Consider the following 26,207-nt stretch of genomic DNA (forward strand, 5'->3'; position numbering starts at 1 on the left):
GCTTAACGAAATTAAAGCCAAACTTCAGGTACCATGTTGATAATGACGTTGCCATGCCATGACAAAACACTGTATCTATAAAACATCAATAGGGATGATGACGGTTTTTTAAATTGTATATAAATTAAGATTATGATAATAGTAAAGCAATTTTGTAAAAGGAACAGGGTATCTGCGATCATTACTTTCGGAGCTACAGGGATTTAAAGGGTCAGATTTGCGGCGCTGCCGCGGATCCCTAAAAAACGCCCCATACAAAATGGCACGAATTGATGACGTCGTAGGTAATGTAATCGTTAGATTTGTATGTGCGTTTAAACAAAATTACTAATATCTTTGTTATTTGTGCGTTTATGCTTATAGTTCACATATTAAAAAATGTCACATTTAATGTAAGGAAGTTAAAACTGTATGAATTTTCATCTAATTATGAAAAAGATTTTTAATAGATTTTGAAATTTTATAATCGAAATTATATTAAAAATATCCAGACAATCTTTGCTTTTTATGTATAAATTAGTTAATTTTGACCTTATTTACCCGAATGTATCATAAAAGTCAATATATTCAAACCTAGCCATCATCCCCATTGTAGGGAAATCACAGTAGGTACCTAGTTAATGATTTTCTCCATGTTTTCTCGATTACTAATAACATTATACTCAATTTTCCAAGACGTCAGGACTTTCCATGTGAAACCTATGAATTTATGATAAGTTTTTACTAATGATAAATTCATAGAGCGAGTAGACATTTTGTTTTCACATGCCATGCGCATGCACATAATATATGCGGAACACTGTTGAATAATAAATTAAAGAACAATGAGAGTGAAAGTTGAAACTTTGTTAAGTCAAACTATTACTTTACGCAATCCTTAACCTAGAAAATAATTCATGGTCTCTTAATAAATTAAGGCTTCAATAACTCTACAGTTAAGGGGTCACACTCAAATCTGAAAGGTTGATTCCTTGATTCTTGCCCATTGAATACTTCTAATAAATCTGTAGAGAGGTCAATTCATCTGTACATGAAATATATTACCAAAATAACTATCAGGGGGTAATTAGTGATCGATACTGATGCCAGAAATGCAATCAGTAAAATTTTTGTCTGTCTGTATGTTCGTTATAGAAACAAAAACTACTCGTTTGAGACACGTGATATTTAATTTTCTTGAAATGCACACAACTGAAAAGTTGGAGGTGCATGCCCCGGACCGGATTCGAACCCACTACCCTCCGGAATTAGGATCAGAGGCCATATTCACTGGGCTATCACGTATCTCGAATTTGGAAATCGATTGTATTACATTAAAATTAATCTTTAATACAAAAAAGTTGTTCCTACAATATATGGTAGTTTTAAAAAGTAAAATTAATAAAGTCACTAGAGGTAGTCTGCGACTCTGTTCGCGTAAAAAGTGCCCCATGTTCTAATTCAGAGAATAATCAATTATGTATGTATTCCAAATTTCACTCAAATCGATTCAGTTTTTGCTGAGTACTTAGATATAAGACGAAGTAAGTGAGCGAGAGTGATGTTTACATTGAAACTTTCGCCTTTATAACATAAGTGTGATAATAAAAAGGTTTCATATCAAACAAAAACATGGTCACCCGCAATCCACACGCCGTCACGGCCAATTTATTCTGACCCACGCGTGGCATACGACTTTTTTGCCCCAGTGAAACTGGTGGGAGAACGCAGCACTGCCGACCGTGGCAGTGGCGATGAAACTGTGGCCGTGGTACCATTGACGTGGCCGTGACCATTCGTTGCAAATATTTGCTCCAATTGGCCAGTGCTCCAGTGTTTAATCACATGAAAGTGTTGTGTCCCATATCCTATATCCGATAAACAGTGTGTTATCAAACTGGGTGCGTTTTCTCTTTCGGATTCGATTGGATTTTTTTTTTGTTTTGGTGAGAGCACTTACAATGGATACTTTCTTCCGGTTTAGAATGTGAGTATTTTTTTTTGTTGTTTAATATTTACTATGTTTGGTTTACTTAATTGAAAGTAAGAAGATATTTATTTAGTTGTCTGATAAGGAACGGATTTTAAAGGGAAACAGTGGTGGAACCAGATGGGGGGAAGGTGAGGGGATCAAACCTTTCTTTTGACGGCGCTCCGTGGCGCAGTGGTATGCGCGGTGGGTTTACAAGACGGAGGTCCTGGGTTCGATCCTCGGCTGGGCCGATTGAGTTTTTCTTAATTGGCCTTGGCTAGTTACCACCTTACCGACAAAGACATACCGCCAAGGAGCATTCCGGTATGATGTCGTGTAGAAACCGAAACGGGTGTTAATTTTCATTCTCCTGTTAACAAGTTAGCTTCCATCTTAGATTGCATCAACACTTACCATCAGGTGAAATTGTAGTCAAGGGCTAGCTTGTAAAGAATAAAATTAAAAATAACCTCCCTTATATACACCACATATATATTCGTATACCTACATGTCACTGACTTCCCAAGTCCGAGCTGATTTTTTTTCTAATAATTTCTTAAGGTAGGTCTTTGAGATTTGAACCTATTTGAACTATTGACCTGTTAACCATAAAAATACCTATGGTATTTTATAGCGTCATTAGGAATTTGCATAAGCGCTTAAGGTCAGAAAACCTTTAGATAAGTATGAAGATCTATATCAATCTAGATTATTAGCTGCATTGCGGTCGTTAATTTAGTAATTTATCAATCATTACAGAGTATTGAACGCAGTATGTTATCTAGTACTCGTCGTAATTTCTTTATATATCAGGTTGAAGTGCTAGGACATTTTCTTCTCATTTTACAATATTTTAAAGAGAAAACTATACTGCCTTGACATACTATGGTGACTCTAAATTGAAGAAAAAGAAGAATACGATCACGAGGTTCTGGGCTTGAGTCCTGGGTCGTCATGATCTAAAGTCACATAGGCTAACCACTGACCCATCGAAGCAATTAGTAATATTGCTATATCACCCATACTATATCCTAATTACCCACGTTTCAATATCACCTACATAAATTACTCTTTCATGTCCTTATATCCTGGTACTCCAAAAAGATTCTTTGACATGTTAACACTGCGGCCATTTTTAAACAGGCTTTATTATATTATGATATCCTGGTACTCCCAAAGATTCTTTGACATGTTAACCTTTAAATAGGCCACTTTTAAACAGGCTTTATTATATTATGATATCCTGGTACTCCCAAAGAGTGTTTGACATGTAATATTGTATAATCTATATAAATGCTACTTGTATACAGGCTTTATTATATTACCAGCGGGTGCCCGCGACTTCGTCCTCGTGGAATTCAGTTTTTCACAAATCCCGCGGGGTCCATGGATTTTTCTGGGATAATATGGTCTATTTAATAATCCAGAATAAAACAAATTTCTATTTAAAATTTTAGCCAAGTCGCTTCAGTAGCTGCAGCGTAAAGGAACAAACACACACTTACAGAAACACTAACACACACACACACACACACACACACACATAAACTTTCGCCTTTATAATATCAGTGTTATGATATCCTGGTACTCCCGAAGAACGTTTGACATATTAACCTATATAAAGGCTACTTTTAAACAGGCTTTAGTAAATTATTATGTCTGAGAACACTAGTTGAACCAGTAACACAAGTTTGGTGTAATTTCCACCGTAAGTCGCCGTAACCAGCACAGACCATTCGCGCTATAACTTAGTGCACTAAAAGCCTGCGATGCCAGACTTACCTCATTTTATTAAAGCTGAATATTAGTTAACAATGGGTTTTATCGGAATAACTTACGTCAAAGTTAGTGACTGGCTGTACCGATAAATGCTGGTTGATCGGCCAGGCGGAATCACGTAGGAGCCTGATTGCTTGCGCCGATCTACCAGCCTTTATCGACGCATGTTAAGTAAGAAGGTACGTTAACCAGTTGTGGAGTTTGGACCATAGTGGCATTGGGAGGTAAGCATGTTTCAAGATTCCAAATTCTCAATTTTCCAAGTTTAAAACGTATTTTTTTTATATTTTCTACGGGATCTTAAGTAATCTTGTCTCCGGTCATCAGCTTCTTAGAAAAAACCCTTATTATAAACCCTTGGAATTTGATCTTTGCTGGTATGTTTCTAAGGATTTTCAAGGATTGCCACGGAGCAACAGGGACTTGAGCCATGATTTCTCATCTTATGCCGAGGAAAGTACTTTTTACTTGAACGGTTTAGTGTCTGGGCTCTTGAAACTAACGCTCTTACAATTAACACTAATAAACATGCTACCTTACAGAACTACCAGAGTCCAAACCCTATAATTGGTTACCGTACTTATTTGTCATTTATCATAATAATTATCACTGGATGCCTTCTGCAAACTGGAGTTAAAAAAAAAAAGTTTGGCGGTCATGTGTAGAAATCTTTACCGATCTTTTGCAATTTTTTTAGGCTGTGTGTATGTAGGTTAACTTGAGCTACTCTTTGACATCATCTATCCACTATCTCCGCTGCCTTCCTTTAGGATCAACCTAGGAAACACATAGAAACTCCTTTGCAAATGCCCAAAAATGCAATTTTTCTCCTCATAATGAGGTTTATCTATAATATTTATGGTAAGAAAGGCGGAAAAGAAAGAAAGAAAAATTTATTTCGAAATATTGCCACACATGACAATATCTCCAGTACACCAGGTCATCCAAGACAATACCCTACGATGTGTGGCATAACCCAGAAAATGGCCCAGCTCAGGATATGGTAGGAGCATACACAAACAAATTTTCAGCCTTCATAAAGTGACGTATGTCTGGCAAGCTATTAGAGCACCAAGTTAAAAGCCGTGAGTCGTCAAATAAATAACTTGGGTGATAAGCTGAGAAAATAAGAACATAGCAAAAAATGAGTTAAGATTTTTTATGCCATCCTTATATTTAGATGCAAATTGGTAGAGGTTGTAAATCTGTCTGTGTGTCTGTGAGTTTGTCAGTATGAATTGACCGATTATTTCAGTTTGAAAGCTGACGCGATGGTTCTTAAAGATGCAGTTCAAATAAATCTATCCAAATTTGCTGTTTTAATTAATTGTAAAATGTAAAAGGAAAGAGTTTCTTATAAAAGTCGTTATTAACCCCCGACGAAAAAGAGGGGTGTTATAATTAACCCCCCACGCAAAAAGAGAAGTGTCTGTCTGTCTGTGGCACCATAGGTCCCGAACGGTTCTTTCTTCTTCAATTTAGTTTGTTTTGTATGAAAGTTGACTTATTTGTGAGTGTTCTTAGACATATTTGAAGGAAATAGGTTGAGCCGTTTAAAAGTTGTGGGGGGTGATAGTAGAATAACTGAATGTCTGCAAATATACTCGAGTGGAGTTTCAAATGAAAGCGCACTAAAAGGGAATATTGATGACTTGATTTAGAATGTTAATAATAATAATTTCATGACTTCGAAAGTATTTTAAAGTTTTCAATTTTATGTTATTTTAGTTTTATTTAAATCATACAGTTGAGGGCTTTAAAGTTTTAAGGTATTTTCTTTCATTTTATTAAAAAAAACTTTAGCTAACTAACGTTAGCCATAAACTGTGCAAATTATGCAAATGGTGACACGGCTTTGAACTAGTATTTTATTTATTTATTTAACTCGGAAATACCGAGAAGAAAGTCGGGTGATTTGCAAAAGTTAAGATGTCATCTTACGCACGTTTCTAAACGAAGTCACTTTGTTATGTAGGTTCAGTCTTCCGGTAACAAGACCTGCATGAGATAGTTATGTTTTTGTAACATACATACTATACACACAAACTGTTTAATTTGGTCACAGAGTAACCATATCAGCCGATGGACGTCCACTGCAGGACATAGGCCTTTTGTAGGGACTTCCAAACATCACGATACTGAGCCACCTGCATCCAGCGAATCCCTGCGACTCGCTTGATGTCGTCAGTCCACCTGGTGGGCGGTCGGCCAACACTGCGCTTACTAGTGCGCGGTTCCATTCCAGCACTTTGGGACCCCAACGTCCATCGGCTCTTCGAACTATGTGCCCCGCCCATTACCACTTCAGCTTCGTTGAGCTATGTCGGTGACTTTGGTTCTTTTTTCTGATTCGATCAAGCAGAGATACTCCTAACGTAGCTCGTTCCATCGCCCGCTGTGTGACTCTGAACCTTCTTATAAGGCCCATAGTTAAAGAGTAACCAGAGTGAGTTAGTAAGTGCGTGCTGAAACTTGGAAACCCATAAAAAAAACAAATGTCACGCGTCTCCTTGACATCCGCATATACAATCTTTTTCATAATTTGACGGCGCAGTGGTATGCGCAGTGGACTTACAAGACGGAGGTCCTGAGTTCGATCCCCGGCTAGACCGATTGAGGTTTTCTAAATTGGTCTAAGTCTGGCTGGTGGGAGGCTTTGGCCGTGGCTAGTTACCACCCTACCGAAAAAGATGTACCGCCAAGCGATTTAGCGTTCCGGTACGACGTCGTGTAGAAACCGAAAGGGGTGTGGATTTCATCTTCCTCCTAACAAGTTAGCCCGCTTCCATCTTAGATTGCTACATCACTTACCATCAGATGAGATTGTAGTCAAGGGCCAACTTGTAAAAAATAAAAAAAAAATAATACAGCACACACAAACTTAACCTCTCTATATTATTAGTATAGAAGTATAGATCAACAAAGCGAAACTCGGTTCGCCAGACATTAATTTATAAACTCACGAACTTAGCGTATGCTAATTAATTTCTCAACAGTCTTAATAACATAACTGTTGTTGTAAAAACACAGAATAAATAATAATACAGAATGAGTCTTTACAACGCGGTGAGGCCAATGAAACCCATAAAAAACAAACGTCACATGTCTCTTTGACATCGGCATATATGCAAACTTTTTACTTAATTTGTATTTCAATTTAACGCTAACAACAATTACGTAAATTTATATCACAGTAGACTAATAATCCAATAAATACATATAAAAAAAACCACTATCTTATTTTTAGATTTTGTGAACAGTTTTTAAAATATTTAGAAACTTAAGACGCTGTTTTTTTTAATAATATTGAAAATTACTGATGCGACGCTTTGTGACGTAACTGACTCGAGGATGTATTGTTTTGAATTTGAATTTGGAATGACTGCAACATGTTTTTTTTATTTCATTACAAGTTAGCCCTTGACTGCAATCTCACCAGATGGTTAGTGATGATGCAATCTAAGACGGAAGCGGGCTAACTTGTTAGGAGGAGGATGAAAATCCACACCCTTTCGGTTTCTACACGTCATCGTACTGGAACGCTAAATCGCTTGGCGGTACGTCTTTGTCGGTAGGGTGGTAACTAGCCACGGCCGAAACCTCCTACCAGCCCAGAACACTGCCATGTTCCGTTCGCTCTATCTGCCTGTTATTCTTTAATCTGTGTGTAGAACAGTGTTTTAGGAGGTATAATAATGTCGGCGACACACTAACACCGTCTGACCACAAAAGCGAACCTCGACCGCAAATGTCCGGTTTAAGCCTTTAAAGAAAGTGTAGATATGGGTATTAATTTACATAAACAAATGTTTTAGTAGGATTTAAATATGAATGAATACATTCATATTATACATTTTTTTAACTTGTTTGATTTTCGTTTTTTTTTTTAACTTTCAAATCTCTTTCGTAAGCAGGTATTGAAAATGAAGAGGTTTTATGTCATTGTAATTTTTTATAGGCACACTAGAATGTACAATTTTTTTTATATAGTATCTTAGCGCATTTGCGTACGAAAAGCTCAATTTGGTGAAGTCAAACTTATGATGAAGACCACTTAACATGTACATAAAACTACCGTTCGTATCAAACAGATTTAGGTTTTTCAGGCAGTTACTTTATGCGGTTCTTTCAGAAACGGCTTTCTTGATGACTTGACATCGCTGTCAAACCAAATATATCTGTAGGTAGCACCTACGATGCTACTTTTTCTAATTGTGTGTTTTTGAAATTCGTTGTTCTTCTTTTTCACGGCACGCTGTGATTTACCCTGTTATTTTTTGTATGTCCCAAAACTTCAAACACATTTTATTTTATTTATATTTTATTAATGTATAATTTGCGTGGATTAAGCAATATTTTATGATTCAAATTAAACTATCATTAATTCATTATGATCGGCCCATGAAAAATTCATCATCAACATTATCAGCCGATGGACGTCCACTGCTTGCTGGTCATAGGCCTCTTGCATGGACTTCCAAACACCACGGTCTCGTGCCGCCAGCATCCCGCGGCTCCCTGCAATTCACCCACTAGGTGGACTAGATGTTCTCAGTCCACCTAGTGGGACTAGGTGGACTGAGAACATCGAGGTCGACCAACACTGCGCTTTCCGGTGCGGGGTCGCTATTCCAGCACCTTGGCCAGCGACTCGCTGAGCTATGTGCGTTCATCATTATGACTTTGATTCGACGAAGGATCTCCTCATTTCTGATTCGATCACGTAGAGAAACTTCAATCATAGCTCGATCCATCGCCCGCTGAGTGACTTTGAGCCCGTATTATAACTACTCTACCAATATTCTAGCCACCAATCCATTTCAGTCTGGCAAGTTCGTTGATGACAATCCCATGATCTGCGGGTGACGGGGGGAAAGACTGCGCGGGTGTGAAATCGTCGTGGGTTTGCATTCATCGCTACACGCCATCGGGAGTGTTATGAATGAAGTTTCCAAGCGATCTATACTAATATTATAAAGCTGAAGAGGTTGTTTGTTTGTTTGATTGAACGCGCTAATCTCAGGAACTACTGGTCCGATTTGAAAAATTCTTTCAGTGTTAGGTATCCCATATAACGAGAAAGACTATAAGCTATATATTATCCCCATATTACTACGGGAACGGGAACCACGCGGGTGGAACCGCGCGGCGTCTACCAGTCTATACTAATATTATAAAGCTAAAGAGTTTGTTTTTTTGAACGCGCTAAGCTCAAGAACTACTGGTCTGATTTGAAAAATTCTTTTAGTTTTAGATAGCCTATTTATCGAGGAAGGCTACAGGCTATATATTATCTCCGTATTCCTAGGGGAACGGGAACTACGCGGGTGGAACCGCGCGGCGACATCTAGTAGCTTATATTCCTTTATTTAGAGTCGCGTCTCAAAAAATATCACATTATCGATACTTTATGGAGCAAATAAAAAACTAATACGATACCAAGAAAGTGATTTATTAAGAGAAGGCGACCTTTTACTTTACAGTGGCATTAAAAGGCAGTTAGTTGATATAATCATCTTTCATTTATATCTCGTAAAAGTTTATCACATACGTATCTCTATTATGTGGGTTATGGCTTATGGTTGCATTAGGCTAATGGCTTTATACATTTGTTTCGTAGAGAGAATACGCCATGAAAGGCCAGAGGTTTATTTTTTTTAATTTCAAAGTTGCAATGTTTTATTATTAAAAAATATCAAAGTTGTTTATTATATTTGACATTGGATTTATTTATTTTTATTTTTTAAAATATTATTTATTATTATTTGTAGTATAGACTATTAGGAACGAAAGTAAGTCCGTCTATCTGCCTGTCTGTTACCTTTTCACGGTAAACCGATTATGATGAATTTTGATGTAATGGTAAATAAGATCTTGGAGCAAAACATAGGGTACTTTTTGACCCTAAAATAAAAATAGAAGGGGGCAAAATAGGGGCTGAAAGTTTGTATGAAAAGTCTTTCATTTTTAGAGTTACAGTTTTAAAATTTTGTTCATAAATCATTAAAAATACAAAATAAAATATGATTCAAGAATTTTTAAAATTCAACGCATAAAGAGGTGAAATAGGGGTTGAAAGTTTACATTGATTTCCACGCGGACGAAGTCGCGGGCTTTATTATATTATCACTAGCTGAAGCCGCGCGGTTTTATCCACGTGGTTCCCGTTCCCGTAGGAAATCGGGGATAATATATAGCCTATAGCCTTCCTCGATAAATGGGCTATCTAACACTGAAAGAATTTTTCAAATCAGACCAGTTGTTCCTGAGATTAGCGGATTCAATCAAACAAACAAACAAACACTGCAGCTTTATATATTAATATAGATATAGATATACATATTACTACATTTTGACAACATCTAAAGGTCATACTGATCAATAGTATCACGTGACTTATCGATAACCAATGTCATTTCCATATAATTTCCTCGGTTTTCGAAGCGTTAATAGTAGAAAAAAATCAATAATTTATGTAATAGGTTCAGAGGCCAAGATAACCTTATCCCATAAAACTTAAAGGATTATTTAAGGTTTTCAATTGGGGTTATTTGCAGATACTGCTTTAATAGTGACTAATAAATAAATAAAAAATCTAATTGATTGAATAACCCATCATTACAAATGTCATTCCCATACATTTTCTTGGTTTTCGAAGCGTTAGCGTTTGTAGAAAGAGAATTAATTTATGTATGTGCATCCAGTGGCCAAGATTTGCTTCATGATTATCAACCCATATTCGGCTTACTGCTGAGCTCGAGTCTCCTCTCAGAATGAGAGGGGTTAGGCCAATAGTCCACCACGCTGGCCCAATGCAATTGGCAAACGTCACACACGCAGTGAAATAAGAAAAATCTCTGGTATGCAGGTTTCCTCACGATGTTTTTCCTTCACCGTTTGAGATACGTGATATTTAATTTCTGAAAATGCATAACAATACGTACGGATTCGAAATCACAACCTCCGAAATCGGAGGCAGAGGTCATAATATCAGGCTTTAGCTTAATTAAGATTTGTTTATACCATTAAATTTAAAGTATTATTTGAGACTTAAATAGTGGGATTATTCAAATATACTGCTACGTGGTTTTTTTCAAATAATGAGGCAGTTTTCAAGTAATTGGTACTAAAAGCTTCTTATTGTAAAGCCGTGTTGAAGTTGTTCAAAGTTTATGTCCTATGGCAGTACGCCAAACTCGTTATTATGTAGATACAGTGGCTTTACGGGAGCGAAGCCTTGCCAAATGACCACAATTATGTATGTACAGGGTTGTTAAGTTGGTTTCCTGGGCGACTTGAAAAGATTTTGTAGAGCAAGATTACATTTACAAGAATTCAAAAGCGATTAGAACGTAATTTAAATTTAATTTTGCTTTTGCTGAGAAGACATAGTTTGTTTTGACGGCCTCTGAGGCGCAGTGGTATGCGCGGTGGATTTACAAGACGGAGGTCCTGGGTTCGATCCCCGGCTGGGCCGATAGAGGTTTTCTTAATTGGTCCAGGGAGGCTTCGGCCGTGGTTAGTTACCACCCTACCGACAAGGGCGTACCGCCAAGCGATTTAGCGTTCCGGTACGTAGTCGTGTAGAAACTGAAAGGGTGAAAGGGATTTTCATCCTCCTCCTAACAAGTTAGCCCGCTTCCATCTTAGACTGCATCATCACTTACCATCAGGTGAGATTGTAATCAAATGCTAACTTGTAAAGAATAAAAAAAAACAAATGTATTCGGCCATTTCTGGTGTTTAACAGTTTAAAAAGAGTAAAATTAAATAAGCGGATCTCCCACTAGCTAAACCATTTTCCATTTGGCATAGACGTAACGCTGAGCAAGCTATTTGCAAGCTACATAGTAAAGGCAAAACATTGTATATAGTCTACTATTAAATTATTGACATCTTGTACGCATATGTTTTGATGCAAATAAATAATTCGAATTTGAATTTAGAAAAAACCAAAAAAATCACTAACAAGTGGTGGCATACGTTTTGAATAATACACCGATATAATTATGTACATAATTACGCTGAAGATGATTAGCAGGCTAATTCACTATCTTTGACGTATGCTAGTTGACATATACAAAATTGAGATTCTATTTAACAAATGTCATCCCGTGCTTACTGGAGGATATCAACCATTATTGCTTATTTTACAAGGTTGATTATTTACCACAATAGCGAATAGGCCAGCTGATACCATCAACAAAAAACACCTAAATTTTTTGACCCAAAAAATATGAAAATCGACGCTCATTTTTGTATTACACAATACGTTATACATCGTCTCACCACAAACCCAACAGGGTGTTAACTATAAATAGTAATGGTTACAACCACAACCTCATTCCGTTTAATATCCAACATTATCTGAATAAATCGTGTTCTTACATACTCAACGAAATCCCGAAGGCATTCTTACGAGTCATTGAACACTCTCCAATTTGTTTTATTGCGTACATTATTTATACAGTTTTGGGTTTAAATCACAGAAAAATGTAGTTCGTGAAGGAGTTAAAGTGGAAACATTGCTTAGAAAATGGCAAAATGCAAAGCGTCCATAGGCTATTGTAACGAAATATTAAGGTTCAGGAAACATTTTGGCAGTGATTTCTCAGTTTTGCGATCTTTAAAGAGGTTATTTCAAGGAAATAGGAATAAAATTATCGCAATTTTAAAACAAGTGACATTAATGGTGCAAATAAAAATCCGAATATAAAGATCTCACGCAGGGAAACACGTCTGTGGGTCGTGCACCGAACCCAGGGCCATTATGTATGTCAACAAGAAGTATGTTATTTAAATTAAGGGAACAATGTGTTGTTTAAAGTGCTTTCCCAATACCATTGTCACTGCTTATCGAAATGACGAACGAACGAAAACAGAGAGTTTATTTCGTTGTACTGGTATTACGTTCATACAGAAACGCAAACATTTTAAATGTAAACGTTACGTTATCAACCTATATACGGCTCACTCCTGAACTCGAGTCTCCTCTCAGAATGAGAGGGGTTAGGCCAATAGTCCACCACGCTGGCCCAATGCGAATTGACAGACTTCACACACGCAGAGAATTAAGACAATTCTCTGGTATGCAGGTTTCCTTACGATGTTTTTTCTTCACCGTTTGAGACACGTGATATTTAATTTCTTTAATTAACTGAAAAGTTGGAGGTGCATGCCCCGGATCGGATTCGGCACACCCTCCGGAATCGGAAGCAGAGGTCATATCCACTGGGCTATCACGGCACTCAGTACTCAGTTAATAGAATTAAACATGACATTGATGTAGAAACCGAAGGAAAAGCCTGTGGTAAAATAATACGATGTAAATTTCCTCTGGTAAACATGGGCGCGCCTTAAGCCACCCGGTAGCTATGGGTGGCTCCGGAAGGCGTTGGGGTTCATTGCTCAAAGTGACAAACAACTAAAAAAGCATAATAAGTCCGACAACTCGCATTGGGGCAGCTTAAAGAGTTAAAGCTCCAAATCTCCTCTCTAAAACAAGCGACGGCATTCCCTGCGCAATGATAATATTTTCAATGGCCTTCGAAAATTGTAAGCCCAATAATAAAATTACTCAGTACTCAGTTTATAGAATTAAACATGACATTGATGTAGAAACCGAAGGAAAAAGCCTGTGGTAAAATAATACGATGGAAATTTCCTCTGGTAAACATGGGCGCGTCTTAAGCCACCCGGTAGCTATGGGCTCCGGAAGGCGTCGGGGTTCATTGCTCAAAGTGACAAACAACTAAAAAAAGTATTATAAGTCCAATAACTCGCATTGGGGCAGCTTAAAGAGTTGAAGCTCCAAATCTCCTCTCTAAAACAAGCGACGGCATTCCCTACGCAATGATAATATTTTCAATGGCCTTCAAAAATTGTAAGTCCAATAATAAAATTACTCAGTACTCAGTTTATAGAATTAAACATGACATTGATGTAGAAACCGAAGGAACAAGCCTGTGGTAAAATAATACGATGTAAATTTCCTCTTGTAAACATGGGCGCGCCTTAAGCCACCCGGTAGCTATGGGCTCCGGAAGGCGTCGGGGTTCATTGCTCAAAGTGACAAACAACTAAAAAGCTTTCCTATTTTTCAAGACGAATATTTCCTTTTCGGAGACGATACGGCTATTATGTTACACTTTACTTCACCGACAAAAAAACAAAGTATTCAACATATATACGATGTTTCCTTTTTAAAAACGGAATTCTAGGAAGTTTAAGTATTCTTCATTGTATTATAAACTACAAGATCGAATTGCTTGCATAATTTTTACTATATAAAAATATATATCATAATATATATATATATATATATATATATATATATATATATATATATATGCAAAAGGTTATTCATCACGAAATCTCGAAACCCGTTTTATGTACAAAGCTGAAATTTGGCAGGGAGGTAGTTTATATTAGTAGATATCCACTAAGGACGGATTTTGCGATAGGGCCGGATTAAAGACATCTAAGGGTGGACGAAGTGGCGGGCGTTGGCTAGTATTTTATGAAAACTGAAAGTTACTCAGCCAATACTTCTACCATTACTAGGTAGGCAACTATGGAGCTTGCCCTATCATCTCAATATAAACATACTTTTTTATATCTTCTACATAGCATAGTAGCACCCTTTAGAAAACACCTTCGAAGATAAAATGGCGAGGCATTATTAAAAATCTGTCTGCTGAAACACATGATTTCATATATTCCAAATTAAATATTGAAAAGTAAGCTATAAACTTGGAGGATTGATAGACGTTGTTATTAGCTGACTGATGATCTGCTACCATAAAAACCTTAATAACAATTAAGTTATTAAGGTTTTTATGGTAGGTAGTTGGGTGAAAAGACACAGGAATACTTATATTCCTGTGTCTTTTCACCCAATTTACAAACTGATAGATATCAGTAAATAATAATTTAATACATGACAATAAATAAGTCGAGCATTATATAACACTTAATTAATTTAATTCACCACAAATGTCCCCGTGGAAAATGTCTGAAACAATAGTATTTCGTTTAATACTCTCTCACGATCGGCTTATTCAATAAATATTGAAATAATTTTGTGGGAAAAGATTATGAATAGGAACACTCTGTTATTTTCCTCTCAGCACGTGTCTTGTCTCAAACAAAAGCGTCCAACTTGCATCCATCCTACGTCCAGTAATCAAATTTGCGTCCAAGATCTAATAACGAACGTATTGTGTACACTGGCAGGTAAATAGTATAACCTTTATTGCCCGAGATCATCTTATTTTATGAAGACTACGAGTATGCCAACCAGAGGTAAGTACATTACATACATAAGTACAAGCCAATTGAAAATTAGAAAAAGAGGAAAATCTTTGTAGCACACAAAATAAATAATAAAAAATTAAAAAAAAAATTAAAACTAAATAAACGAGCATGCAAAGGCCTTTTTGCTATAAGCAATCTCTAATAGACAACCCCTGACAGACTTTGGATGACTTTGGATTGTGGTCGCTTTAGAAGATAGCAGATTTCAAGGCTTCAGATACTCATCCATATTGTTGACCGTTCAAGGGTTAAAACCCTCAATCGTCAACTCAACTCTCCAAGCGTTCCGTTTTTATCCGTTTGACAGGTAAAAATATAGATGGAAAATCGTATTGCGTTGTGAATTTCGATTCGAAACACGATTTTCGATCTATATTTTTATCTCAGTTTTACAAGTGTCCAATAAGCTCTCGGAAGTGACTATTTACGCGTAAACCATACGAATTGGCTTAATGACAAAAAAACTTGGATTTTTAAATTTTCAGTTTAACTTAAAAAAGTAGAGAAAAGTTAAAAAAAATTCAAAAATTTTATTGGCATGCATAATTATAATATAATTCGTACGGTTTACGTATTACGTTTACGTATTTACGTTTAGCTTCAATCTAAGCTCTCTTATTCAACTTTGCGTAAATAAAAAAACATTTTTAAACTAAATACCTAATCCCTCAGATTACTACAACACTTTTAAAAGTAGCCTTTTAAAAGCTCTTTACACTTTCTTTCTCTAAGCCCAATATTTTGAGTAACACATCTGAAAATATATTTTCTATATCATATACTAGCGGACGCCCTCGACTTCATCCGCATTTTTAGGAATTAGGACAATTAAGGAGAACTCATGAGGGCAATTTTCAAAAAACTCTATGTTTGCCTAATCAATTAAGTAAATTACTTAATACAGGTGGGCAATAATTCTTATCCCTATGAAATTAACGCGTTTGCAAAGGCAATCAGTGAAATACGACGCATCAAAGAAGATGTATATAAATCATTACGATATGCATTTACAAAGCTGGATCGGTGTGCAAATAATACAATTAGTTTATTTTACCTGTAGACGAATATTATTTCGGCTAAAATTCTAAATGGAATAATTTAGTAAAATAAACAAGATTTTTAGTACATTTTTCATATCTGCATCGTTTTGAAAGTGGCCCAATTTCCAACATCTCCTATAGGTATATCTTATACGGACGCCCGCGACTTCGTCCGCGTGAAATTTAGTTTTTCACAAATCCCTCGGGAACCATAGATTTTTTCGGGATGAAAAGTATGTGTTAATCCATAGTAAAATCTATTTTCATTCCAAATTTCAGCTAAATCGGTTCAGTAGTTGCGCCGTTAAAGAGCGTAACAAACATCCAAACATCCATACAAACTTTCGCGTTTATAATATTAGTAGGATTGGAATTGCCAGTCTTGTGCAACATCCATAAGGTTGAACATAACGATCAGCTTAGGTTCTTTTCGCATAAATCATGTTGCTGGCTATAATAAAAAAAAATACAACCGACTTCAAAACCTAATAACGTACCCACTAAACTAAAAAGCGAAAAATAGCATCATAATATGTTCTACCTGCTGATCAGTATGAAGGCGGTGCTAAGCCGGTGATGTATTAATTCAAGCCACGTGAGAATATCTTATAAATTTAGATTTTGCAGGCAGTGTTGTTTCATGTGGTCCTGTCAGAAATGGCTTAAATTAGGACAACACCGGCTAAGCACCGCCTTCATACTGATCAGCAGGTAGAACATATTATGATGTTATTTTTCGCTTTTTAGTTTAGTGGGTACGTTATTAGGTTTTGAAGTCGGTTGTATTTTTTTTATTAAAATTTTTATTATTTTTCCATTTTTAGTGTAAAATTTCATCTTAAAACGAATTCATCAGATCCCTAATGACAGTCACAACCCATCTTGGTACAAAATTCTCAGCAATACAAATTAATCAAGCCCAAGCACAAGGTAGCTACCGTAAACCGTTAAGGAGTTCCCTTAATTGACCTTAGTCTTCATCATCAGACCCCTAATATCAGACACAACTCATATAGATAGAAAGTTCTCAGCAATACGAATTAATCAAGGCCAAACACAAGGTAGTTACTGTAAACTGTTAAGGAGTTCCCTTAATTGTCCTTGGTCTTCATCACCAAACCCCTAAATGACAGTCACAACCTATCTATGTGGAAAGTTCTCATTAATACAAATTAATCAAGCCCAAACACAAGGTAACTGCTGTAAATCGCCGAGGAGTTCCCTCGTCTGTTTTATGGCTCCATCATCAGATCGACTTTAAACCTTCATGAAATTGTAGTGCTTAAAACTACTAAATGGAAAAGTTTACGAACATACTAGACACTCATATAATTTTCGAAAGTTCTCCTCAATTTCTCCAGGATTCCATCATCAGATCTTGACATGACGGCAATGGGACCAAATGGGGACTATACCGTTTCAAACAAAAAAAGAATTTTTGAAATCGGTCCAGGCGTCTTTGAGTAATCGGTGTACATACATAAAAAAAAAAAAAAAAAAAAAAAAAAAAAAAAAAAAAAAAAAAAAAAAATACCGACCGAATTGAGAACCTCCTCCTTTTTGAAGTCGGTTAATAAAGTAAAGAGAAATAGTATAAAAAAATATAAAAGTACCTTTATAGTCATAAATAGCCCAGTGGATCAGACCCCTGCTTCCGATTTCGGAGGGTGTAGGTTCGAATCCGGTCCGGGGCACAGGGCATGCACCTCCAACTTTTCAGTTGTATGCATTTTAAGAAATAAGATATCACGTGTCTCAAACGGTGAAGGTAAACATCGTAAGGAAACCTGCATACCAGAAAATTTTCTTAATTCTCTGCGTGTGTGAAGTCTGAAAATCCGCATTGGGCCAGCGTGGTGGATTATTGGCCTAACCCCTCTCATTCTGAGAGGAGACTCGAGCTCAGCAATGAACCGAATAGAGTCGTTGATAGCGACGACAGTCATAAAGATTACTGTTTTGACAATCTACTTTTCGAAGTCTCGACGGATAAAAAAGGTCTCAAATACTAGATGTGTGTAAAAACACACTCTTCCTACTAAGGTAACATAAAAATAAAGAAATGCGTTATGTTAGCTCAAAGAGTCGTTCGAACGTGACGTGAAGCAGTGAAAGGTAGTTTTGGACGGATGAGTACACAGCATCGGAATGCAGAAGATGAAAGTGGAATGAGAAAAAATCGCAGTTAGTGGATACGAGTATCGTATGTCGTGTTGGAATGAGTGTTAATTTGGTGTTTTCAGATATTTTCCCCGCATGCAAGTAAATCGCCTCGAAAATTAATGTTATCGCCGCTTTTAAATTTACATGTTTTTAATAAATAGTGTAGGAAATAGTAGTCTGTGACGTATATGACGTCGTCCGATCTCGTGTTGGCTTCAGTGTGCTCGAGGCGTTCGAGCCGTCCACATCTCTTGTTGTGTAATTCTTTATGGGTTACTTGGGCTAGGCGGGGAGAGTGACTTGAGTGATGAAAAGGGGAGTGTTAGTCGACTATCAAAGGTACCTTTAACTCTACACACATCGTTCACAAGTACGTGACTTCACTCAAGGTCATTCTCTGCCATTCTAGGGTCTTATTTGGTTACAGTTTGATTTGTTAATTAAGTTGTCCTGACAATTGTTGTGAATCATAACCTTTGTTCGACATTATTTTCTTATATTTGTAATCACCTTTGAGTCTACTAAAAATTAGTCTTTTAGTAAGGTTCCGTAGTCAACAAGGAACCCCTATAGTTTCGTCATGTCCGTCTGTCCGCCTGTTCGTCCGCGGCTTAGCGCAAAAAATATTACTACTAGAAAGCATGAATATGTAGGTACTTTAAAAATGTGAACAAAGTCGTAAAATAAAATCTAGAAAAAAAAATCAGGGTATCTCCCCTACATATAAAGTGGGGATGAATTTCTTTTTACTCGTTTATTTCATAAACAAGGCCCATAGTCTGACTATGACTTATTAGAAATTGCAAGATATCTCTGCACAATTTGGTCCTATCTGCAAAATGTCACAGTGTGGAAATTCCGACAACCGGACATTTAGAGCGGTCAGAGTGCGTGGTATTGGAGAATTGTTCGAGAAAAAGAAACGACCATATATTTTTGGCGGCGAGGACTCAGGTTGTTTTTAGGAGCAAATATTCGACACTAGTCATTATGAAGTTTCGGACAGTCTATTCTTCCCCTAAAAACTATTAGAGGAAGAATAGACTGTACATATAGTAATTAATTGATCGTAAGCTCGCCGCGTCTCCCACGAGTTATGACCCAAGTGACTCAATAGGAACTTTGTAAGGTACAGAAAAGCTTTTTGAACTTTCTCCAATACTAACGAATAGGCGCATTCATAGGGATTCCTAATACAGGCGCTAGTATCACTTTACTAGAATTAAATAAAAGATTTATTGTGAGACTGTTTTGAAAGTCCCGAGTATTTCGCATAATGAATCCTAATCGTTTTGATGATGCTAATAAGATGCTAAAATTATATGAATCAGGAAACAAAGACTTTGAAAGGGCATTCATATCTAATATTCATACCGTAGATAAGAAAACGAAAAGCCCTTTGAAGAAATCTAAGTCCAATAAAGCTCGAGCCCAACACACTGCTTCGACGCGATTTGTTGGGCTTCTGTAATCTTATTACAGAATCCCTAAACCGTTCCCAAATTCTTGACATAAAACACAAAACACACGTTTAATAGTCTTTTAAACCACTATAAGGAAAATGCCATAAAAGGCCTTCCTTAATCTATTTGTTAAAATGTAGACTCTATTGCTTATAGCATATGGTTTAAAATTGTTAGGTTGTGTTTTATGTGTTATTTAAAGCTTCCCGTTCTAACATAGTTGTAAACTAGTTTTAGGATACCATTGTGGTAAAAGTTCCTTATAATGACAAAGACGTGATATCAAACTTTGTTAGTATTTCTAAACTATTATGGTCGGTTTGCTTTGAATGTGAAAGTTAAAGTCTTAGGTTTGAGGCACGACTCATTTTAGGATTTTTTTATTGTTCGGAACTGATTCTATAGTTTCTACATTACTTACCGTTCTACCGTTCATTCAAATTTTTATTTCCAACTAGCAGACGCCCGCGTGGAATAGGAATGATGACAGTTTTTGAAATTGTATATAAATTAAAAGTATGCTAATAGTAAAGCAATTTTGTAAGAGGAACAGGGTATCTGCGATCATTATTTTCGGAGCTACAGGGATTTAAAGGGTCAGATTTGCGCCCCATACAAAATGGCACGAACTAATGACGTCGTAGGTAATGTAATGATCGTTCGATTTGTATGTGCGTTCAAACAAAATTACGAATATCTTTGTTATTTGTGCGTTTATGTTTATAATTCATATGTTAAATAATGTCACATTTAATGTAAAGAATTTTCATCTAATTACGATAAAAGATTTTTAATACATTTTGAAATTTTATAATCTCATTTATTTTGCAAATATCTAGACAATCTTTGCTTTTTGTGTATAAATTAGTTTTGTGTATAAAGTATTTACCCGAATGTATCATAAAAATCTATATATTCAAACCTAGTCATCATCCCCATTTACTTTTTCACAAATCCCTCGGGATCTATCTCTAAAAAGTATCTATCTCTACTTCAAATTTCAGGCGATTCGGTTCAGTAGCCGAGGCGTGATAGAGTAACATACACTCATACCATCAAAGTCATAATGTTTTTGTAAATCTCGTGAATCCAAGGATTTTTTTTTGGATAAAAAGTAGTTTTTTAAGTTAATTTGTTACTTGTTATTATTCTTTTTTGTGTACAGTAAAGTATATTTCATTCATTCATAAACTTGACCCTCCTAGCAGAGCAAGTTAAAACAAACATGCCGATATCTATACTAATATTATAAAGCTGAAGAGTTTGTTTGTTGTGAGGAACTACTGGTCCGATTTGAAAAATTCTTTTAGTGTTACATAGCCCATTTATCGAGGAAGGCTATAGGCTATATATTATTCCCATATTCCTACGGAAACGCGAACCACGCGGGTAAAACCGCGCGGCGTCAGCTAGTTTTTAAATAAAACACGTACATATATACATTTATTTGTCATGTATCTATCTTTTTTTCTTATTTTATGTGAAATCCCTAAAAAATTAGGTCACTGGTTTCACATATTCAACAGAAAAGTGAAGGCATCCCATTCTAACCGTTTATATATTTAAAATAGAAAAGATTCTCCGAACTTGTTAATACAGCTAATTCCATTCACATAATGCGAAATGTATTGGAAAGTTTATTTACAACGTGGAACCAGTTTCTCATATTTAGTCCTATAACCGCGCTGGAACAAGGTCATGAGGTGTGTCTTATTCGCAAAGATTTCATACTATTAGATATGTTACGTGCCTACAAAATTTCCGCAAAAAGTGATCACAGTTTAGCTACTCCACTGAACTCACACATGCACAATTTTGTGTTTACTTACATTATATATTTATGTATATATAGTTTTTACACTTTCTGAACACACAAATTGACATTGTATTTGACGAAATATTATTGACATAATATTTCGGTATTATTTGTTTGAAAAATTTTAATAAAAAAAATACAACCGACTTTAAAACCTAAAAACGTACTCACTAAACTAAAAAATGAAAAATAACATCATAATATGTTCTACCTGCTGATCAGTATGAAGGCGGTGCTAAGCCGTTTCAAATAAAAAAAGAATTTTTGAAATCGGTCCAGGCGTCTTTAAGTAATCGGTGTACATACATAAAAAAAAAAAAATACCGACCGAATTGAGAACCTCCTCCTTTTTGAAGTCGGTTAAAAATACAACCGACTTCAAAATCAATCAATCAATCAATCAATTTATTTATTTGCAGATACATGCATTATATATATACAGGTGGTCGGTAGATGTAGATGGTAAATGTATCTTGCAAATTTAGCATGCAAATTATTTATTAAGTTAACAAAAATGTTTCTACAAAACTAAAAAGCGAATCAAATCAAATCAAAAACCATTTATTTCAAGTTTCAAGTCACTTGACTATTTGTAAAGATTCTACCACCGGTTCGGAAGGCAACCTGCCTTCCGAACCTGCCTGCTGAGAAGAAACCGGCAAGAAACTCAACAGTTGCTATTTTTTAAAAAATCATACAGCAATCTAATTTACAATTGATGATAACAATACAATTTCTTATAGTTTTACTTTTTGTGTGAAGGTGGAAGCTGATCCAATGGCCTGTTGTAGTAACCTCGACTAAGTAAATGTCTTTTAACACATTAAAAAAATAACATCGTACTATGTGCTACCTGCTGATCAGCTTGAACGCGGTACCAAGTAAGTGTTGTAATTAAAGCCGTATCTGAAAGAAATGTCTGAAAATCCAGTTAAATATTTTATGATTCAAACGGCTTGAATACATCACTAACTTGGTACGACGGCGACGACGAATTGATAACCTCCTCCTTTTTTTGAAGTCGGTTAAAAATAATTTTCGACTAAATGAAATTAAGTCAATTAAGTAGCTCCTCAGTTTCGACGCGTTAGAGTGACATATCCTTTTATAACTAACAGTATGAACACTTTGCTTATACGATTCAAATACATCTCTACTAATATCATGATGCTGTGATACAAGTGATAGCCCAGTGGATATGACCTCTGCCTCCGATCCCGGAGGGTGTGGGTTCGAATCCGGTCAGGGGCATGCTCCTCCAACTTTTTCAGTTGTGTGCATTTTAAGAAATTAAATATCACTTGTCTCAAAACGGTGAAGGAAAAACATCGTGAGGAAACCTGCATACCAGAGAATTTTCATAATTCTCTACGTGTGTGAAGTCTGCCAATCCGCATTGGGCCAGCGTGGTGGACTAATTGGCCTAACCCCTCTCATTCTGAGAGGAGACTCGAACTAAGCAGTGAGCCTAATATGGGTTGATAATGAATGATGATGTATATCATAATATCATAAAGTTCGTGAGTTTCTGAGGTTATAGGGAAAATTTCCGAATGTACGGAACCGATTTTGAAAATTTTTTTACCAATAGAAATACATTCTTTGTGAATGTTATAGGTTTCGTCCCCATATTCCCAAGGGAACAAGGACTAAGTGGATGATAGAGCGGAGCGTCATGCTACTAATGTTATAAACGCGAAAGTTTGTATGGATGTTTGGATGTTTGTTACTTTTTAACACCTCAAGTTTTGGCTTAAATTTAAAATGAAGATAGGTAATGGCGCAGTGGTATTCGCGGAAGACTTAAAAGACGGAGGTCCTGGGTTCAATCCCTGGCTGGGCTGATTGAGGGTATGGCTGGTATGAAGCTTCGGTCGTAGCTAGTTACCAACCTACGTATGTAGGTAGGTAGGTATGATATCGTATAGAAACCGAAAGAGGTGTGGATTTTTAGCCTCCTCCTAACAAGTTAGCCCGCTTCCACCTTAGATTGCATCATCATTCATCATGCCGTCTGGTAAGATTGTAGTCAAGGGCTAACTTGTAAAAAAATAAACCAATGAAAATCCATTCAAAAGACCAAACAAAGCCTATTTTGCATTACAATAACATTCCTGGCTTTGTATCTCAAAAATATTTTTTTACATCGCGTAGCATATTTGACAAAGTATTTTTTGCTCAGCCAAAACATTGATGTTACAAAAAAACAAACGCTATCTAGTGAAAGCGAAGCTTTGGCGAAGTGTAGGTATACCTACAGATAGACGCACATGCTTTCAGTGTATTTACATAATTTGAGGCTTTAGAGACGTGATAGCCTAGTGGATATGAACTATGCCTTCGATTCAGAGGGCGCAGATTCAAATCCGCTCCGGGGCATGCACCTCCAACTTCTCAATTATATGCATTTTAAGAAATTAAATATCACGTGTCTTAAACAGTGAAGGAAAACATCGTGAAAAACCTGCATACCTGAGAATTGTCTTAATTCACTACGTGTGTGACGGCCAATCTGCATTGGGCCAGCGTGGTGGACCATTTGGTCATGACCATTTAAATATAACCAATAGTTCTGTTGCCCTCCAATTAGTCAGAAAATACTGTTAGGAGTAGGTAAGTCAAAAGTCCAGAGGGCGGGAGTCGAACCACCACCTGTAGATTAAAAAAACTTAATAAAAAAAATACAACCGACTTCAAAACCAAAAAACGTACCCACTAAACTAAAAAGCGAAAAATAACATCATAATATGTTCTACCTGCTGATCAGTATGAAGGCGGTGTTAAGCCGGTGATGTATTAATTCAAGCCATATGAGAATATCTTATAGATTTAGATTTTGCAGACAGTGTTGTTTCATGTGGTCCTGACAGAAATGGCTTAAATTAAGACAACACCGGCTAAGCACCGCTAGGTTTAGGTTTTGAAGTCGGTTGTATTTTATTTATTAAATTTTTTATTATTTTTCCATTTTTAGTGTAAAATTTCATCTCAAACGAATACATCAGACCCCTAATGACAGTCACAACCCATCTTGGTACAAAATTCTCAGCAATACAAATTAATCAAGCACAAGGTAGCTACCGTAAACCGTTAAGGGGTTCCCTTAATTGACCTTGGCCTCCATCATCAGACCCCTAATAACAGACACCACTCATCTAGGTACAAAGTTCTCAGCAATACGAATTAATCAAGGCCAAACACAAGGTAAGATATGATAAATATACTTTATTTGCACACCACAAAGACAAAAACAAGTGAAATAAAAAACAAATTAGGAAGAGATCAGCATACAAAAGGCGGCCTTATCGCTAAGTAGCGATTTCTTCCAGGCAACCTTCGGTTTAGGAAAACTTAAGGACATCAGCAGGTGGCGTAAAACAAAAATAACCATAGTATTAGTAATACACATACATACAAATAATTTACATCCTAATACATAAACAATATTACACAAATACCTACAATATTGAATAAAATACATATCAAAATATACTAATAAATACCTTATATTGAAAAGAAATAATATATACAGATCGACTTTACTGCACCAGATAATGAGACTTTACGGCATTTTTAAAAATGTCCAGTGTCTTTGATTGCCGTATATTTAAAGGGAGAGCATTCCATAACTTAATGGCTTGCACAACGAAAGAATGTTTATAAAATTTCGTCTTATGCACGGGTAAACATAGAGTTAGTAAACGACACTGTCTCAGTTCAGACTGCACTCCCTGAAACGTAAATTTCTCCTTCAGATACACAGGAGATTTTGGATTAAACAACACACAGTACAAAAGTGAAAGTACATGCAGATCCCGGCGACGACGAATAGGGAGCCACTTGAGCTTCTGACGGAATTCAGAAATATGGTCATATTTGCGTAGGCTAAATATGAACCGAATAGCAAGATTTTGAAGTCGCTCAAGTTTATTGAGTTGGTCCTCAGTTATATTTAGATAGCTCGCGTCCGCATAATCTAAAACCGAAAGAAGAAGAGAATGTGCTAACATAACTTTAGTAGGAATTGGTAAAAATGATCTAAATGAATGAAGGTAGTTGTACTGTAAACTGTTAAGGAGTTCCCTTAATTGTCCTTGGTCTTCCTCACCAAACCCCTAAATGACAGTCACAACCTATCTATGTGGAAAGTTCTCATTAATACAAATTAATCAAGCCCAAACACAAGGTAACTGCTGTAAATCGCCGAGAAGTTCCCTCGTCTGTTTTATGGCTCCATCATCAGATCGATTTTAAACCTTCACGAAATTGTAGTGCCTAAAAATACTAAATGGAAAAGTTTACCAACACACTAGACACCCATATAATTTTCGAAAGTTCCCCTCAATTCCTCCAGGATCCCATCATCAAATATTGACATGATGGCAATGGGACCAAATGGGGACTATACAGTTTCAAACAAAAAAGAATATCGGTCCAAGCGTCTTTGAGTAATCGGTGTACATACATAAAAAAAAAATACCGACCGAATTGAGAACCTCCTCCTTTTTGAAGTCGGTTAAAAATCCAGCCTTTTTACCACTGTCATGTCATTCGGTATTCCGACATTATGTAACATTACTCAATTGAGTATAAGGCCCTACTCACATATCTGCCGCAGGGGCAATCTAGGGTGTAGGAGTGGGGATGACCCTTAATTGCATCCTTAATTGTGATGTGTG

General features: G+C 36.3%; 1 protein-coding gene across 1 annotated transcript in view; it reads left to right on the forward strand.

Moving 5' to 3' along the window:
• Window positions 1-1,705: 1,705 nt before the first annotated feature.
• LOC112056885 (uncharacterized) overlaps window positions 1,706-26,207 on the forward strand; it is a 66,873-nt gene continuing 42,371 nt past the window's right edge. Inside the window, exon 1 of the mRNA XM_052889088.1 lies at window positions 1,706-1,966. The gene's annotated coding sequence lies outside the window, so the exon portion shown is untranslated. The remainder of the gene's footprint in view (window positions 1,967-26,207) is intronic.

This window comes from Bicyclus anynana, chromosome 24 (assembly GCF_947172395.1).
Source record: "Bicyclus anynana chromosome 24, ilBicAnyn1.1, whole genome shotgun sequence".
NCBI classification, from domain to species: Eukaryota; Metazoa; Arthropoda; class Insecta; order Lepidoptera; family Nymphalidae; genus Bicyclus; species Bicyclus anynana.